The sequence below is a fragment of the Cornus florida genome, unplaced genomic scaffold, assembly GCF_030987335.1.
Source record: "Cornus florida cultivar Cherokee Brave unplaced genomic scaffold, ASM3098733v1 CherokeeBrave_3.0.0_Hap2_Chr05, whole genome shotgun sequence".
Taxonomy (NCBI): domain Eukaryota; kingdom Viridiplantae; phylum Streptophyta; class Magnoliopsida; order Cornales; family Cornaceae; genus Cornus; species Cornus florida.
Genome location: NW_026775575.1, coordinates 104799637 through 104817933, shown reverse-complemented (window position 1 = coordinate 104817933; position 18297 = coordinate 104799637).

Genomic DNA, 18297 nt, shown 5'->3' with positions numbered 1-18297 from the left:
TTTCTTTTAGTATATTGACCTAAATATTTTAATTTTGGGTGTTGCTCACTTATTACCTTTTCTGACTTATTCCCAAATTTCTTTTTAACTTCTTGAGTCGTCAGATGAACATAATGATTACCTTGCTACTTAAGTTTTGTCTCCTCATAAATTAACATAATGGTCAATTAAATCACTTTCCACTTGTCTTAATAGTGTTAATTCGAAATGATCCATACTGAATAGACAAGAAATTGAGAATAAATTGAATAAGAAAATTCCCATTCACAATCATCCATAAGGTTCTCAATTTTGCAGCAACATTAGTTATCTAAAAATACGATCATACATGGTACGAGTATAACAAAAAATCCATAGTAGTTATATCAATTAATAATTTTCGTTTTTGATATTTATCTACAACGCGAAAATATTTTTATAATCAAATATTTCTTAGCACTATCACTATGAGGAACAATTATTCGCATAACCATAATGCTTAATCTGTTCGATCTCTCCCAAGCTTTATGGAGAATCTTTTCTTCCTCACTATTTTTATCAGTAATAACAGTAAGTTTCTCAATTTAAAATGTTAAATTAGGATTTAACACATCTAAATTTTGAACTCAACTTACTCATTTCATTATGAGAAGTTAGTCATATTGAGAATCAGAACAGATGTAGCATGCGCATTAAGGGATGTAATAAAACAAATATAATAAGATAAAATCTTAACAACAATAATGCTTTGAGTTAACAACACGTATGTATAACTTAAAAATATAAATACAATGTATAACTATAGTACCCCTTTGGGTGGCAACTATAAAATACTAATAATGATGCTTATATGTATTTATATGTGTACCTTTATTGGTGATGCATTATTTAATTAAACAAATAAGTTACCTTTGGATATCCTATATTTACCTAATAAAAAAAAATACATACGACCCTTTAATTTTTATTTAATCACTTGAAAATCAATTCCCTTTGAGGAATTATTTCTCATAATTAAATAAAATCAATATTCATGAATATCACAAAAAATTATAAGCATCATAATTCATGAAATATTGCAATTATGTTAACTACTAAAATTAATATTCATCAACTATTATGGTTAGGCCACTTTGGTAGCTACCAACCTTTACATAATATGAATATTAAATTAGATAGTAACTAATTTATGATTAATTATATCTATTACAAAAATTAATATCCATCAATCATTATGATTGGGCCACTTTAGTAACTACCAATCTTCACATAATATGAATATTAAATTAGACAGTAATTAATTCATCATTAAGTTATATTTACCACTAAAATTAATATTCATCGACCATTATGGTTAGGCCACTTTGGTAGCTACTAACCCACACATAATATGAATATTAAATTAACTAGTAATTAATTAATTATTAATTTACCCATTTAACATTATACACACATACTCATAATTGTCGATTAAAGTTTAAGCAAATTCGATCTCAAAAACTTAGTAGTTTGAAATTTCATAGAAAATATCTTTTTATTTTATATGTAAACTATGTATCAATAACCAACTTTCATAATTTAATTTTGGCTCAGAAATTGAGGTACCTAAACCCAAAAACCACATGGATTGATCTAAACATACGATTCTAAAAGAATGGATTATACAATCATTTAATTTTAAAATTATACATATTATTTATGCAACTTTAATGAAAAATAATGAGTTCCTAAACCGTTAGCTTTGATACCACATGTAAACTATAATTATTCGTGTTAAACCATTCATCACAAATAAACATGAATCCCATAATCTTAGAACTTCATGATTTTCACATATCTATAATGCATAAATAAATAGTTAGATATAAATACCTCGATTCATGATAACAAACCTTGTTGAGATTAAATCCAACTTCTAGATCCTTTAACCACGAACTAATTTGCAACTCTGATCAACAGGCAAATGTGGAAACTGGTTTCTCTCTCTTGGCCTTTTGTACACATAAAACTTTTACGTGTTGTATCATTAATTATACATAATTGATGGAGTATATGCACTTTTATAAAGGCAGAAAGAGGACCAGTTTTTCTTATAGTAACATAATTCTACTTTCCATCAAAGTAAGGAATAAGAAAAGAAAACACTTCTCCAATAAGTAATTACCAAAAAGGTAATTATAAGTTGACAAAAAATAAATAATATTAATTGATATCTATTTACTTATCCACCAAGTTATATGTCACATGTCCAAATCATATGGGCCACAATTAAATAAATAATCTTACACACTCTCTCTCTCTCTCGCAATTAATTTAAAGAAAATTGGAGGTGCTTGTAATTGTCACAAACGAACAATGAGGTCTTATCTATAATTTCACCGGAGATGCATATGATTTCTGTTTATATGGATACATGTGTGTATATATATACAATGATACTACTAGTATTTGGAAAGATGGATCAGAGGCAGTATAGAACTGCATGCCATGTCCTTGCAAGTTTCAATTTTCTACAAGGTTTAGGCCGTAAGATTTTGAAATGGTGAGGTCCGTCACTCCTTGGCGTACTCCTTACATAAAATTAATAAAACCAAAGTTTAACCAAATCGTAGACTTTCTTGTTGAAAATTTGGAAGTAGAACTCTACTTGCTAAAATGCATCTAAATGATCCATCGCAGTATTGGTTCTTACAAACTACTGTGCAGTTGCTTTGACTCTTTGAAGTCAATATCTCCTAAGTGTCACGGACCTAGAGATTGGTGTAGCGGCATACGGCACTAAGGCGTTACTTCTTCTCGCGTAAGCGCTCTGGTTAGCCACCACGACCTGCCCTCCTAAAGATACATGCTGACTGGTTTCAGCCTACCTTGGCCTCTTCAGGGGAATGACTCCAGCTCCCGAACAGTTTGTGCAGGGATGACCAATTCCCTTTTTTATCGTCAAGTCCACGACCAGCGACAAGCTCCTCGAATTGAATCTAATCAACCTGTCTGAACTCTAAAAAGGTACTATTTAGTAGTTATGCACGCCTCTTCCTTGGAACCATTTTCAATCAAACTCTGCTCTTCGCTAACCAGCATATGTGTGATACCCCTCGGATCCGAGACACGGGTTGATCAGGCCCAGGCCCAAACCCGAGGGAATATCAAACAATTAATATTTTATAACGAACACGGAATACAAAATGAATTACGAAATGAAAGTTTAAAGCTGAAAAGAGAACTAAAAGATAATCCTTAAATAATTAAATACTTAAATTTGATAAACCAAATATCCATAATTTGAACAACTCGGGAATCTATCTCTAGTAGACCCCTAATAAAAATCTCACACTGAATGAAAGTAAAATGAAAGATAAAATCCAAATCCAAGATCTAGAAAGAAACCCTACATCGTCGGTAGAATAGAAGATCGTCTCTGCTCAGCACGAACAAGCTCAAGCCTGGAACTGACGTACACCTGAAAAATAGGAGTGGGTCAGGCCCACGAACAAGTTCTAACCTACTACAATCCAAGCAGAGACTCGATACGCATGTACATACTAAATAGTTCAACAATAACTAATAATCCGTACATAAATATATCCACACTACTGGACTCTCGCTAGGCCATGAAGGGGGTCTCAACCTGGATAGAAGGCATCACACAATACGCACCTGAGTGGGCATGAGTACCTAAACCTAAACAGGGTATACCTCAACCTTCACAGTCAGCTACACATCCAACTGCATATACGCACCCTAACCGTCGACACTGAGACTCAAGCTCATGACACGGTAACATAAAAATATATCTAAACTCCGTTTCTAACCATCCACAAGAAATCCAGTAAGTCACTCGGCGTATTCAACCGTACCGACTTATATATATAAGGAGGATTGTATTTTATAACCCGTGCCCTTACTCCAAAATAGGTAGGACTTAGCAATTTAAGCTAATCCAAACCTAGTATGTCACCGTCCCATACCGGTACATACAATCCAATCCGTCCAATAGTTGATAAAGCATATACAAGTACATAACAATATCAACGAGTCCATATCAAGCATATCAGAATGTATTAACAACCATTCTTGAATAGTCCCAACAAATTGATTAATATTGGAAACATAAATATGAATATTAATTACTCTATTCCACGCATTTAAATAATTTATAAATGCCAAAACCAACAATTCCAACCTAACCATGTTAGAATAGATTAACCGTCATGCTTTAATAAATCCAACCACTGATTAAGTACTAACAGTATCAGTGTCAAAACCCACAGTTCCAAACTAAGCACATTAAAGTATACTAGAAAAACATGCTTAATTAATCCAACAATAAGCCGTTACCTGATCACCCACAGAACTGGGTCGGTAAATATAAGTTTATTCCCGGTATCCATAATTAACAGAGCTTAAACAAATGTTATAATATTTATTTCCATGGCATGCATAATAAATCTAGACAATTTATCATACTATTAAGCTCCTGTTCAACACAATTGACGAATTAAATGTTAAGTTTAATCATCAATTAATCTTTAGCAAAAATACAGATTCCTTGTATGTAGGTATACTCTAAGAATTTGCAATTAGCAGTGCACAAACTCTCACAAGAAATTTTACATTATAATCTGGAAGTTAGAAACTCCAAACCCACACAAGTCTGCAAGACATTCGTAATTAACTCCATGTAATCCTAACGATTAATGCTTTGTGTCCAATTATATGTTAATCCGATCTTTGCATATTTATGTTTACTCTAGACCACTCCTAAACGATCCATTACAGTATTTATTCTCCACTAAAACATATTAAAACAATCACTAGGAAACCTAATCACTGAAAATTGGAAAAACAACCAACAGACCCAAAAACCCACGAATAAACAACCTGGAGCTGGCTCCAGAATATTGGAGCCGCCTCCAATGGCCCTGGAGCTGGCTCCTAGACCATTGGAGCCGCCTCCAGTCCAAGGAGAGCCGGCTCCAATCCAATAGGAGCCGGCTCTCTCCCTCCTCTTCTTCGTGTTCTCCTCTCCGGTCGCCGTTTACGCCTCCGATACTTCACAGTATAGGTTTTCAGAGAGTTTAACTTAATCCCAGAAGATTCCAACCCTTAATTCAGTCCTTATTATGCTACTAATATGGATTAAACCAAGAATTAAACAGGAAAGTTCAAAGTTTAAACAGTTTACAATTTTAAAACAATTTCAGTTTCAGTGAAACTCTGAACATGAAACAGCTAACGTTTTTACTTTTTTTTTTTAAACATGTAATTCATCCTGGAACTATTGAGTATGCAAAGAACACGAGTATAAGGGAGAGAGTAAGGTTAGAACTTGCCTTTTGAGATTTTTGTTAAAAATCTCTACGTTGTCTTCTACGATCTCCGGCGATTCCTACTACAACTTCCTCTGTTCCTCGTTTCTAATTCCACAGACGTGTTTTGGTTTTATTATTTTTTTCCCTAAGCAGACTTATCTTATATATTTATAGGCAACCAAAACCCTAAGTCCAATTATATCTAAAGTCTGAAACGGGGCCCATAAACACAACCTAGTTTATAAACCCTGTCGGCTCATTAAATTAAACCTAAACAGAACTAAAACCCTAACCACACTTTTATACCTAGTCCTAAATTAAAACATGTAATTACTAATTCAATTAAAGAAACAATAAAAATTCCAAGTTAACCGTAAAACAGAAAATAACATACAATTTACAGAGAATTAAAGCCAAATAAATAATTAAAACAATTAACTTAAATAATCACAATTATCACAATTAATGTAAATAATTCAAATAATTAATTAAACCAAAGAAAACAAATAAACTAACTAATTAATTCAAATAACACAAATAAGTAAGTAAATCAAATCATTAAAAAGTCAATTAAAACATAATTCAAAACAATTAATGAACCAAAAACAATTAATGAACAGAAAACAATTAAACAAATTATCGAGACTATCCTTTTGAAAATTAGGGGTATTACAATGTGTGTCTTCTTTACTTCAAGCGTCTTAGGAATCCGTCTGTGACATAAGACTCCAAATAGAAAACTGTTGGGATAGTTTAAAGTTTAAGCATAGAGTTTTGAAATTTTATTTTATCATTTTATGAAGTCAAAATAATTACGTTTCCATAAAATGGAGTTAGATCAAATTACCTTTTTAAATATTGCTTTTGTTTATGTAAGTATCACTCTTATATATAAAATACCACGTATCCTCGTGTCCATAGGTAATTTTTTTTGTCCAAATCATGTTATCACAATGGTTTGCACAAAAGAGTGGTATCCTCATGTCCATAGGTCATTTTTTTTTTGTCCAAATCATGTTATCACAATGGTCTGCACAAAAGAGTCATGGTTAAAAAAAAAAAAAAAAAAAAACAAAACAACAACAACAACAACGTACATGCTTGCATAAAAGTGGTACTTTGGTGTATAAGAGTGGTACCTTGAAATAAAATGGGTAATTTGGACAAAAGGTAATTAGGAGTAGCCTTGAATCGGATCTGATTAGGCATCAATCCTAATCCGATCCGATCCCAATGGATTGGAAATATCTAAATCCGCCACTGATCCGTTATTCCATAATCGGATCCATTGAATGACAGAACGGATCGAATTAGATCCACATATTGAAATTTTTCTTAAATAGTTCAATATTATTTATTTTTTAACCATAACCCCATAGATAAAATTTTAATTTATCACCGTTAATTCATATATTTAAATGATCATTAACTAATGCATTCTTAGAGTCCATTAAATAATCATCAACTAATTAAATTAATTAATACATTCTTTGACTATATATATATATATATATATATATATATATATATATATATCACAGATTGGGTTGGACTCACGGATCGAATCGGATTTTTAATATTTCAATCCGCAATTTGATTCGTGAGATACAGATTCAATTTTTTTTTTTAATCTGGCACCGATCCGTGGGTGTAATAATCTGATCGATTTGAATTCTTGGATTTGTGGATTATTTGCCCACCCCTAATCCACATTAGCATTTTGGTTAACTCTATTTTTTAAAAATATCATGAATTTTGTTCCATAAAATAATAAATAAAAATTCAAAATTTCATATAAATAAAAGATTGTGCCTATAGTTAAATAATTTACCAAATAAAATCATATATTTAATAATAGTTGTAGTATTCGCGGTGTAAATTTATATGGAAATTATATGAGGATTCAATGAATAAGATTAAGTCTACGAGGTGAGCTCCATCGCTTTCTAAATCAATTAATGGATCCGCATAAGGTGAGGGCTTTCAGTCCATTGTCGAAGAGGTGAGAGTTCATGTGAAATGCTCTCACCATAGATTTTTCTATCCATATGAACCAACATTCGTAATCCAATAATAATAATAATAATAAAGGAACACGTTGAATAATTGAAAGCATATAATTCAACAAGCCCCACAATAATTCATGTGAAATGCTCAATCGCTTGCAATGTTAATCAGGATGACATCTTTCAATAAGTTACATAATTTTTCACAATTGTCTTTCGCAACGGGTGTCACTCTCACGCTTCGAGCGCGTTTCACCTCTCACGCTCCGCGCGCGCTCTTACTAAAATTCTCACTACTTGTAATTTAATTTTGTCGTTTTTGCAGTTCCAACTACTAAAATATTAAATTACATAGCACATTAGTTAAAAATAAAAAAATAAAAAATAATAAAAAAATAAAAAAATTTCCTCTATAATAAGATTTATCCCTTATTTTGCCTTGTGATTTGAAGTTCCTTGCGGAATCAAAAGCACCTGAAACTTTATTTTTGAAGGTTTGAAGGTGTCAAGCATAAACCAAGGAACAAGAAATTGACGTGTTTCATATATATGGATACAAATTTCCCTGGAGTCCCAAGCAGACCCTTTTTTTTTTTTTTTTTTTTTGTAAGGTTAAACAATATATATGTAAGAAGAATTTTACAGTGGGCCACAATGAGTGGAATGGGCTGAAAAGCCTAACATAAACAAAAGATCGGCTAAAAGCCCAATCCATAGTTTAACAATACATATATAGCAAGAGGACCAGTTGCCTTCCAAACAAGCCCTAAGGCATTAGGCCCAAAAGCCCAATATCTTCTGAAGAGCCAATCCGGTGTTGTTGGTGCATCGTCCTCATCCCTGTAGAACCAATACATATATAGCAAGAGGACCAGTTGCCTTCCAAACAAATCCTGAAGCAGACTTTTTCACATGGCGCACACTTTACTATTTTTTTACTATTTTTATTTTGAAATTTCACAAATTTGACCACTGTATTGATAAAATTTTCACAAGTTTTTGATGAATTTCACCGATCCTTTTGTTTCGATATAAAATATTTTTTTCATAAAGTAAAATATATATATTTATTTTTATTTTTTCGGTGTTGGTTAAGGTCGAGTCAATCGGGAGGAACATGTAAAATAACTTGTCAAAAATTAATGGGTAAATTATTTTGGTTAAATTTTTATATTTTTTTCTTTATAAACATTTTAGGAAAACTAAAATTAAAAAAAATTCAAAAATTATTTTACATCAAAACAAACAAAAACTAAAATCGTATTATTTTATTGTACAAAACAATTTCATTTTAATAAACAGGGAATGTGACAATGCTTTGTGTGTGGTTAATTTAGATCCCGAGTATTGGAACCTACTTTGCAAGGGAAAGGATTTTGATCCATATTATATTAATCGATTCCAAGTGACAAGGGTAACAGTAGGTTAGAATCTCATACTAACTGGCCATCTTTAATAAAATTATTACCACTTGAACTTTTTTCCTATTACACCATTACATCACGGAGGATGAGATTAATTCAATAATAATACAGACCACATATGTTGATGGTTAATTTCAACCCTTTCCGGCACACTAAAAATTACATTACTTTTTGATTTATTTCATTTTATATATGGTGAAAACATATCAAAAAATCAAAGTTCACTCCTGATATCTTAACCCCAATTGATTTTCATTTTAGACTTATCTTCTTTAGGGCGTGGTAAGAAAAAGAAAAAGAATAAAAAGACTGCTTACTTGAGATGAGAGAATATTACATTGTCACTAATATCATTATAAGTTGATTTATTTTTTCTACACAAGAAAATAGTATTTTGAAAATTGGACTAGAAAATAGACACCGAGTGTGAGTGTGGGAATGGTGGGCATCCCACAATACAGCGTTTGTGGGCCCCCTCTCACACACATTCGGTGTTAATTTTGCCAAATCTTGTAGCTATAAATTATGTGTTGATTTTGCCGGATCTTGTAACTACAAATTATGTCTTGATAATTAAGGAGTCTGTTTAGTAATATTTATGTATTCTGCTTTTATAGCGTCAGGGCATGTTTTACTTTTGCGCTTCTAATTTTAAAATTCTCTTACATGATGCTAGATCAAAATTTTGTAATTCCTAATTATTGACTCTCTTTTTAGCAGATTTTCAACACAAAAAAATCACTCTCTATTAAATTAAAAACATAAATAATATTTTTATATTTTCTTCAACTTATTACAAGTGTAAAAGTAATAATTTTTTAATAAAAATTAATATTATTATAATCATGTGAGAATACCTAATTTAACAATTTTATTTTAGACCTTAAATTGCATCAAGCTGGACCCGGTGGGTAATCTATTGTTTTACCTTGTGTTTCGTGGTTCCATGTGCAATCAAAGCATCTAGTGAATTCTAGAATTGCCTGGTTCTTTCTTTGCTTTTCTCACACTTCCACAAAGACAATGGGTAATTTCGTATCAATCTCAATCTAATATCACGAATATAATGCTGCTACAGTGTAAGTGCAAAAAAACACTCTTATAATAATCTTACAGAGCATATTACACCCCTCTCGTGCCAAAAATACTCTTAAACTATGACATTTGTGCAAATAGGTCCTATTTATAAAAATTGGACTAAAATGCCCTTAGCAACACATTTTATAATATATATAAAAATATATATTTTGTAAAAAAAAGTCCTCCTTCATCAACATAGGTTGCCGCCGCCGTTCGCCTGCCTCACTATAACGTTTCCGATTTTCGGCATTTTTTATTTTTCTGGAGATACTGTCGCCGCAAAGGCATTTTCGTCTTTTCACGTCTTGCGTGCAGGGATTGTAGCAGAGCCCAATTGCATTTGTGCATTTTAATTTATGTGGGTTAAGTGGTATTTATATGTGGTGCATTTATGTGTATGAGATGTAAAATGAAAGTAAAAGAAAAAGGGAAAAGAAAATAAAATTGGTGGGACCCACCACTAACCACATAAGTGGTCTAGAAACCCAATTTTGGCTTTCTCACTTTCTCTCTCCCGTAACCCTCCCTTCCTCTCTTCTCTTTTTCATTTTTCTTTTTCATTTTTGTACCAAACTTTAAGTTTGGATTCCTCTCTCATTACTTAGAGATTTTGGGTGCCGTTTGAGGCAAATCGGAGAGCACGACGAGCTCTATGTGTGTGTACCAACAATTTCAGTTTTGGTGCCTCCTTGTGCATTCGAATTTGGAGACCATTTTAAGGGTTTTGTGTAATCTAGAGGTAGGGGTTCTCAATCCACGAAGTTCTTGCACTTTAGTAAATTAATCTACTTGAATTGTGCCTTAGCATGCTTAGTTGCTTTGATTTTAGTTTAAAATGACTTAATTGAGGATATGTGAATTTGTATGAATATGTGTTAACTTGATTGTATATAGAAGCATGCTATATGTTGAGTTTTGTGTTCATTGTATTGCTAATATATTATAAATGATGTATGAAGGACATGCCTAAGTGTTGAATTTATAATTCCATTATGCTATTTTTATTGTGTAAAAGCATATTGTAGCTTCCTTAGATGTTTTTATGAATCGTGTTAGCTAATTAAATTTGAGCTAATTGTGAGATGATGAACATTGGCATGACATAAATGCATCTATGCATTTACATTGGGTGAGAAATGGGAAGAATTGATTTTGAAAAGAAAATAGGAAGTTTTGGGAAATAATGTATTGATGAAAGTGTTTTGATAAAACCCGGTCGCTGCGGAGTCACCAACGGGCCGGTAGGTTAATGTAACCTAGAGGGAACTAGGGAGATTGCCCTAGCGTGGTTGAGCTATCTGGGCCCCATAATGACGCTGCGGAGTCACCAAAGGTCAGGGACAGTAGCCAATCCTTCTCTCGGCGCTGCGGAGTCACAAAAGGGGGTTACATTAACAGTTTGAAAGAGATGGTTTTGAGAAAAGAAAATGGGGAGCGACATTGGCATGCATTTGCATTCCCATAGCATTGCATTGTTTGTATTAGAGTTTGGTTAGAATGTTGTATTACCCCGATATTGTATGATCCCCATTCCCATTGACCTATTCGATGTTTGGATTCACGGGGACACTAGAGGCGTGTCTTGAGCGTCACCTACTGAGCAAATTGCTCACCCCACTATATTATTACATTTTTTTTAGGCCATGGCATGGAAATGGCGGATGAAAATCCACCGCAAGCTTGACAATTGTTGGAAGATGACTTTTTTTTTGCTATTTTGTAATTAGCCATTACATGTATGATTATAGTTTTGAGAATGTAATTAAACTTGTATTCATGGCTATTGAGAAAATGTAATTAAGTTTTACTCACTGAAAATCAGTTTAAGTATTTAAGTAACGTGTGGTAATTTATGTTATTGATGGTTGTTGTGTTTTTGTTAGATGTTAACGTGTAGTAACGTGAGTGTAGTGGCGTGGGTGGTTGAATTTCCAATGTTGTGTATTTGGGTTATCATTGGACAGTGGAAAAAAAAAAAAAAAAAAAAAAGAAGTGAGAGTTTCCCAGAACCGGTCGACGGCTTCCCATACGTCGACCGGTATCTTCACAGTGTGGGTCATTGTAACTCACGTTGCAAACCAGTCGACGTATGGCTTCCCATACGTCGACTGGTATAATGTCCCAAACCAGTCGACGTATGGCTTCCCATACGTCGATTGGTATCCATTATAACTTACGTTCCAAACCAGTCGACGTATGGCTTCCCATACGTCGAACGGTATCTCGGCGGTGGGTTTTTTCACTGTTCATAACCCAAACCAGTTGACGTATAGTGTACATACGTCGACCGGTTTCTGCCTTTTAATTAAACTCTATTTTAATTTCCCAAAATTACACTTTGGCACCCATTGATGTTGTAAGTAATTATTTTATGACCCAATAAAATGCAATAATTATGTTTTGACCACCGAAAGGACTATATTGCCCCGAACCTTATTTTAATTATTACGTGATGCAAGTAAATGACTATTATGTCCTTTAGGTCTAAATTTATTGAAATATGGCAAATTACCATCTTGCCCTTTTTGGACCTTGATATTTAAATTTAATGTGAAAAGACCGTTTTACCCTCAGATGATTTTGGGTCGGGTAAGGACCCATTTAATGATCCTAATCCATGAGGATTTGGGTCGTTACAGAATGGTATCAGAGCAATGGTTCGAAAACCTTAGAACGACGGGTAGAGGCCAATGTGGGATTGCATGGGAAGTTGTTTGTAATTGCATGTGAGATTATTTGTTACGTGTTTAGATATTTGAAGGAGCATGCTAAATCGTTTACTTGTCTATGTGTTACATGCTAAAGTGTTTAAATTTTTGAACAGCATGTCTACTTGTTTATTTGTTTACCTGTTTAATTGCCCACGTGTAAATTTGTTTGCGTGATTACATACTTATATGTTATATGTGTGTAGCACAGATTTAAATGATCCACGTGTAGGTGTTATGTTTTTAGTAGGTAATTGTTTAGCATACGCACTTCTGTGTTATATTAATTCTGTGGATTATCACCTATGATTGGGGTGGGTATCAGCATTGTGAGCAAGGATGATGTGAATAGCACAATCTTCTGAGTCCGGTTTGACCTGAATACGTTGTTCCATTGGGAGTCTTCTTCCTAGAAACTAGTAACGGTGAAAGGGTTTGATCTTAGATGTCTTCCTGGACGGAAGTCCTCATTTTCTTGCACGGGTGAGGGTTTGTGTTGTGCTTCTTCGGTGTAGCGAATGGACTATTGGGATGGATATTTATTTAGAAGTTCATTAATGTTTAAGATTGCAAATTTGTCTCTTAGATTACCGTTTTGGGAGTAAAAGTTGAGGTTGATCTTGAGTTGGTGACGGGATGAGTAAGTTGCACCTTTTGTTATGATTCCCAATGAAGGAGGCAGAAACTAAGTGTGATGTTATTTGGTGACCATAGAGTATTGGTCACAGATTGTGTTGAGCCAGGATGAGGAGCGACCTCTTGGGCTTGGTGGCATGTTCTATTTGATTTATTTGTTTTGTGGCCTTGTGGGCGGGTGTGTGTGAGCGCGTGCAGGTGGCACCAGAAAGCTACCACACTGAGTGAGCTACGGGCACACAACTCAGATGAAATCGACGTGGGCATTCCATTGTGTTGGATAGTAATTGTACCGATTGGCAGGGTAATGATAGTGTTTGGGGTGTAACAGTTGTATACCCATTTGTTTGGTTGGATGGATCAATTGTAGGTATGACTTGAGTATCCAGTTAGATACCAACGTGAGGTCATTGTTTTGTAGTCGTCATCTATTATGGTTTATGTGATTGACCAATTAGCGTAGTGTTTGTTTTCCTCTTAGTTACTGTTTCTGTAGTGTGCCACGTATGATTCTTTTTCTTGTAACAGGTTGTTGACTATAATGTCAGGTATCATGAATGATGTGTGTTTTCATGTCGAGTTAGCGCCACTTCCGAAGGAGCGGTTAATAGTGGAAACTTGTTGTTTCCAAGGGATTAGAGTTGTACAGTTATCTTTGGAGGGATGATCATGAGGTGTTGAAACTTGAGGTTCTTGTATTGAAAAGTAAGTCAGTTTAGGGGTGATTGCATTTTTGATGGTTCTAAGGAGACAGTTGGGTGTTGAGCATTTTAGATTCTTATGCTCATTTTGTTTGAGGATTTGTTGGCATGGCATTGACGTGTGGATAATCCTTTCTAGTGATAAATAGTGGTTGTTATGGGAAGCAGTGAGCGTTATGCTTATTCTTTGTTTACAATGATATTATCTCGAGGATGTTTGGAAAAAAAAAAATCTTTTAGTAGTGACTTGATGGTTTGATGGGATAATAGGTTTGAATGGTTGTTGGAATGAATGACAGTGGAGGTGTTATGATGTCATGGTGTGATGTTTAGTGCTGATGAGTATGATGGTTTCAGGTATGATCCGAAGATGGACTAGGGATTGTGAGTCATTTTTTGTGTGTTGTCAGATAGGTGATGGGTTGTGTGTTAGTTGAAAGAAATTGGGAATAGTTTAGTCTCTCGATCTAGTGAGGGCGTTGTTACCAGGTAGGCACTTTTTCTTTGGTGAGTCGTGGGTTGATGTGACTGGTGTCACGAGTCTTGCTCCTTGTGTCCCTGTGATGTGAGCGTTGGTGCTCTTATTTGATTGGTTTTGGTAAGCATAGGTGTTGCGGGGTAGTGTATGCAAGGTTCCGATGTTGACTGTGTATGACGGTCCGTTTGTGGCGAGGTCGCCTAGAGTTGCGGACGTAGTTCTGTATGTGCTTCCTAGTTGGTCATTCTCTTTGTATATAAGGAGTTCAATTCATCTTAAGTGAGATGGGGTGTCCATGGTTGGACAATTAATGAATAGCATGTGATAGGTGGTTAGGTGCACATAAGCGTGAGTCGTTAGTCTCTTGTGAGAGCAGGGCTTATTGCCCTTTTCGTTGTTTTAGTCTTGCAAGGACATCGTTGTTGTGAGTTTTGTCTTTGTTAAAAGGTTGTGCACGTCCGTGGTGGTCAGACTTGTGAGTGATTTGTTGTGCTGTTGGGGTTCATCGGTAGAGGTACTTGTTGAATGGGTCGACTCACTCCTACAAATGGAGGTGGAGTCTTTAAGTTTTGTAGTGCTTGTTTTGAGAGTGGTTCCGACTGGTGGAATGACAGGCACGGGTTGTCAAGTAAGAGTTGTGTTTCCGATGTTTAGTACTATCGGTGATGGCTAGAGAATGTGTTGTGAATGGTAGTTTGAGGATGATTAGGCGATGTGGTTTGAGTTGTATATCTTGATGCTTTTATTGATGTTTAAATTGAGCAGTGACTTGAGGACTAATGTGGGTATCGTTTGAATGCTAAGTAGCTAAAGGGAGAATGTGTGATCTCATCAAGGAATAATAAGAATGATTGACTTTGGTCTTGAGGTTTTCAGCATGAAATGATCGTATTGAGTGTTTTAAAGAGGTCAGAATCGAATCGAATAAGGTTATGAAGTTGATTACGTGTTGTGGGTGTTATGAGGTGACTGAAAGGCTATTAGGTTGATTGATGATTGTGGTATTGGCGATGTGTTACTTTGGTTTGTTAGGATTGTGTGATCGAGGAATGATTATCGTGTTGCTTTTAGTATATTATTTAGTGACTATATGGTTATTGAGGTTATGTAGAGCGATAGATTGATTGGGGAGTGGATCTTATGGTTGTTTTGTGGACTGTATAGGGTTGAGCTTGAGGTTTAGACCTGAGGACAAGAACGATGTTGGTGTCGAGATCGGATTGAGGATAAGAATGGCCTGGCCAACCATTTCTCTTGAGTCAATTCCTCTTTGACACGATGTTGGGTCAAAGGTCAATGATCGTTCTGACTTGTTAGTTGACCAGTCCTTTATAAGGGTCGCGATACCAAGTCAAGCTTGAAGAGTTGTGAGAATTTAGGAGGTGGCCAAGTTTTACATTTATAGAAAGCCACTACTACCTTTCTCTATATAAAATATAGATAGGGTGAGTAGGGATCGTCCCAAGGGATTATACGTGTTGGAATTTCAACTTCGACTCTAGCGTACCAAATGATTGCAAAAGAGAATTGGATTGGTTGATTACTTTTAGAAAAGAATTAATTAAAATACAATTAAAATAAAACTAAGTAGATATAGGGATTTAAGAGATGAGAAGAGAGGACTTAGGGTGTTGGAATCACCACTAAGCTTGTGTAATTAACCACTTGCTTTCCATTAATGGGGAATACATTGTTGTGAACAAAATTGGTTCGACTAGCAAAGGTGACTTAACAAGTGTATAATGTCTAAACAACATGTGAAAGGCCACAACATATTTATTGGAAGAGGAATATATTGTCTAAACAACATGTGAAGAGAACAAAATATCAAATCAAGTCATTAAACATTTCATTAAGCTCATAATCCAAATAATTCACAAGGATGACTTAGTTAAACATGTATTGTCTAAACATCATGTGAGAGGCCACAATATATCTATTGGGAGAGGAATAAATTGTCTAAACACATGTGAAAGATACAACATATCATAACTAGTCATTAATCCTTCATTAAGCTCAAAATTCCATTACACCACAATATTAGAGCATATGCTTCTTGCATTCAAAAGCATGGAACATCAAAGAACAAGCATGAATTGTCTCCCCCATCTAACACTACACTACAACTACACTACTAGCATGAAAATAAACTAAGGGAGAGGTACAATCCATCAAGGAATAAGTATGAACCATCAAAAGACATAACAAGAGCATTCCATTAAGCACTAATATCTAGCCATCACTAGATTCTCAATCAACCACACATAGACATGCAATTAATATAGAAAAACTAGTGTAGAGATCAATTCCCCAAATAATCACACATAAGACAACATGTAATTAAAATAGAGAATCAATGGAAGAATTAACCTATATGAATCATGTGAGACATAATTCCTAATTTAATCACACATAGACATGTAAATAAACTAGAGAATTAATAGAAAGAATTAGACCATAGAAATCATAGAAATATACCAAGATTCATGAAATTCACAAGGCTAGAACACTAATCACAACAATAAATATAAAAATCCCCAAAAATAGAAATACAAGGGTTTAGATTACACAAGACTTAGGGCTCATCCAAGCCCTAAGTGTAGATCTAGTCAATCATGGAGGAGGTGGATGTAATCATGGAATCAAGCTCCAAACATGGCTCCATCTTCTTCTTCCTCTTCTTCTTCTTCTTCTTTGAAGCGCTAGAGATGGAGAGATAGTGGATTTAGAGATGTGTTCTTGAGATGTGCCTCCACTTCTCTCTTTTCTTCTAACCCTAATCTCTAACTTTTCTAGAGAGAGAAATAAAAATTACAATGTAGAAAATAAAATGATAAAAAGCCTAAAAAATCCCCTTTTACAAATGGGTTGCTTCCCTTTATATATAAGGTCATTTTCTTAGTCACTAAGTCTAGAATATATGCCCAAAAATATCTAATCCGGTAACTTTTTGGTAGGTGAAATTTTGGGCGCGCACTGAAAAAGTGACAGCTTGCTGCCAGCATGTCCAGTTCGATCGATCCAACTTATTTTCGATCGATCCAACTTTTTTTGATCGATCCAACTTATTTTTCGATCGATCCAACTTTTCTGATCGATCAAACTAAAAGTTCGATCGATCCAACTTTTTCTGCGATCCATTCAACTTTTTAGCTTTTCAGTATCAGCTTCTTTTTGCTCCAAATCAGCCTCTTTTTACTCCGGATCATCGCTAAGACTTAGTTTGACTCCAAAAAGGCCTTAAGAACTCATTTTTAGCCCATTTTAACATTATTGACCTGAAATAGACAAAAACACAAATAAGTACTAAAACGGGTAAATAAGATAGATAAAGGTCATAGAATACTCAAGCTTAAGGGGTTTAAATGTGTACTTTTCAGCGCTCATCACACCCCCAAACTTAAATATTGCTAGTCCCTAGCAATGAACTACGAAGTAAGGAATGAAATGAACAACTAAACAACTATGAGCTAAAAAGCAATAAAATGATAGCGCCACTTTTGTAGGGAACACAATTGCATTTCACATATGCAACAAGTCTTTTAAACCCCTAGGTTACCCCTAGTGGACGAGTGAAGTCTCATGAGGGTTTCCAGAAATGATACCCACAAACATTAAGCTCATTCTTTCAAAAGAGGCACCAATATTACAAACAAGCATTGGGAGAAAACTACCTCAAGTATGTAATTTTTCAACCATTTCCAAGCAATCTCCCAAAATCTCAACATCAAACAAGCAAGCATGGTCCTCCACACATCAAGAAAATGATCATGAAAATCGAAACAAGTCTAGAATCCATGTGAGAGGTCCGGCATCAAGTGTGTTGCTATCTTAGCCAACTAGAGAAGTAATCACATCCTTACCCTCAAACTAGCACACAAATCTAGTACCGATCATCTAGATAAGAGAGTGGACCTTTTATTAAAGCTTTATTCTTCTAGGTGCGCTTATTCTTTTCACTCTATTTTTATTT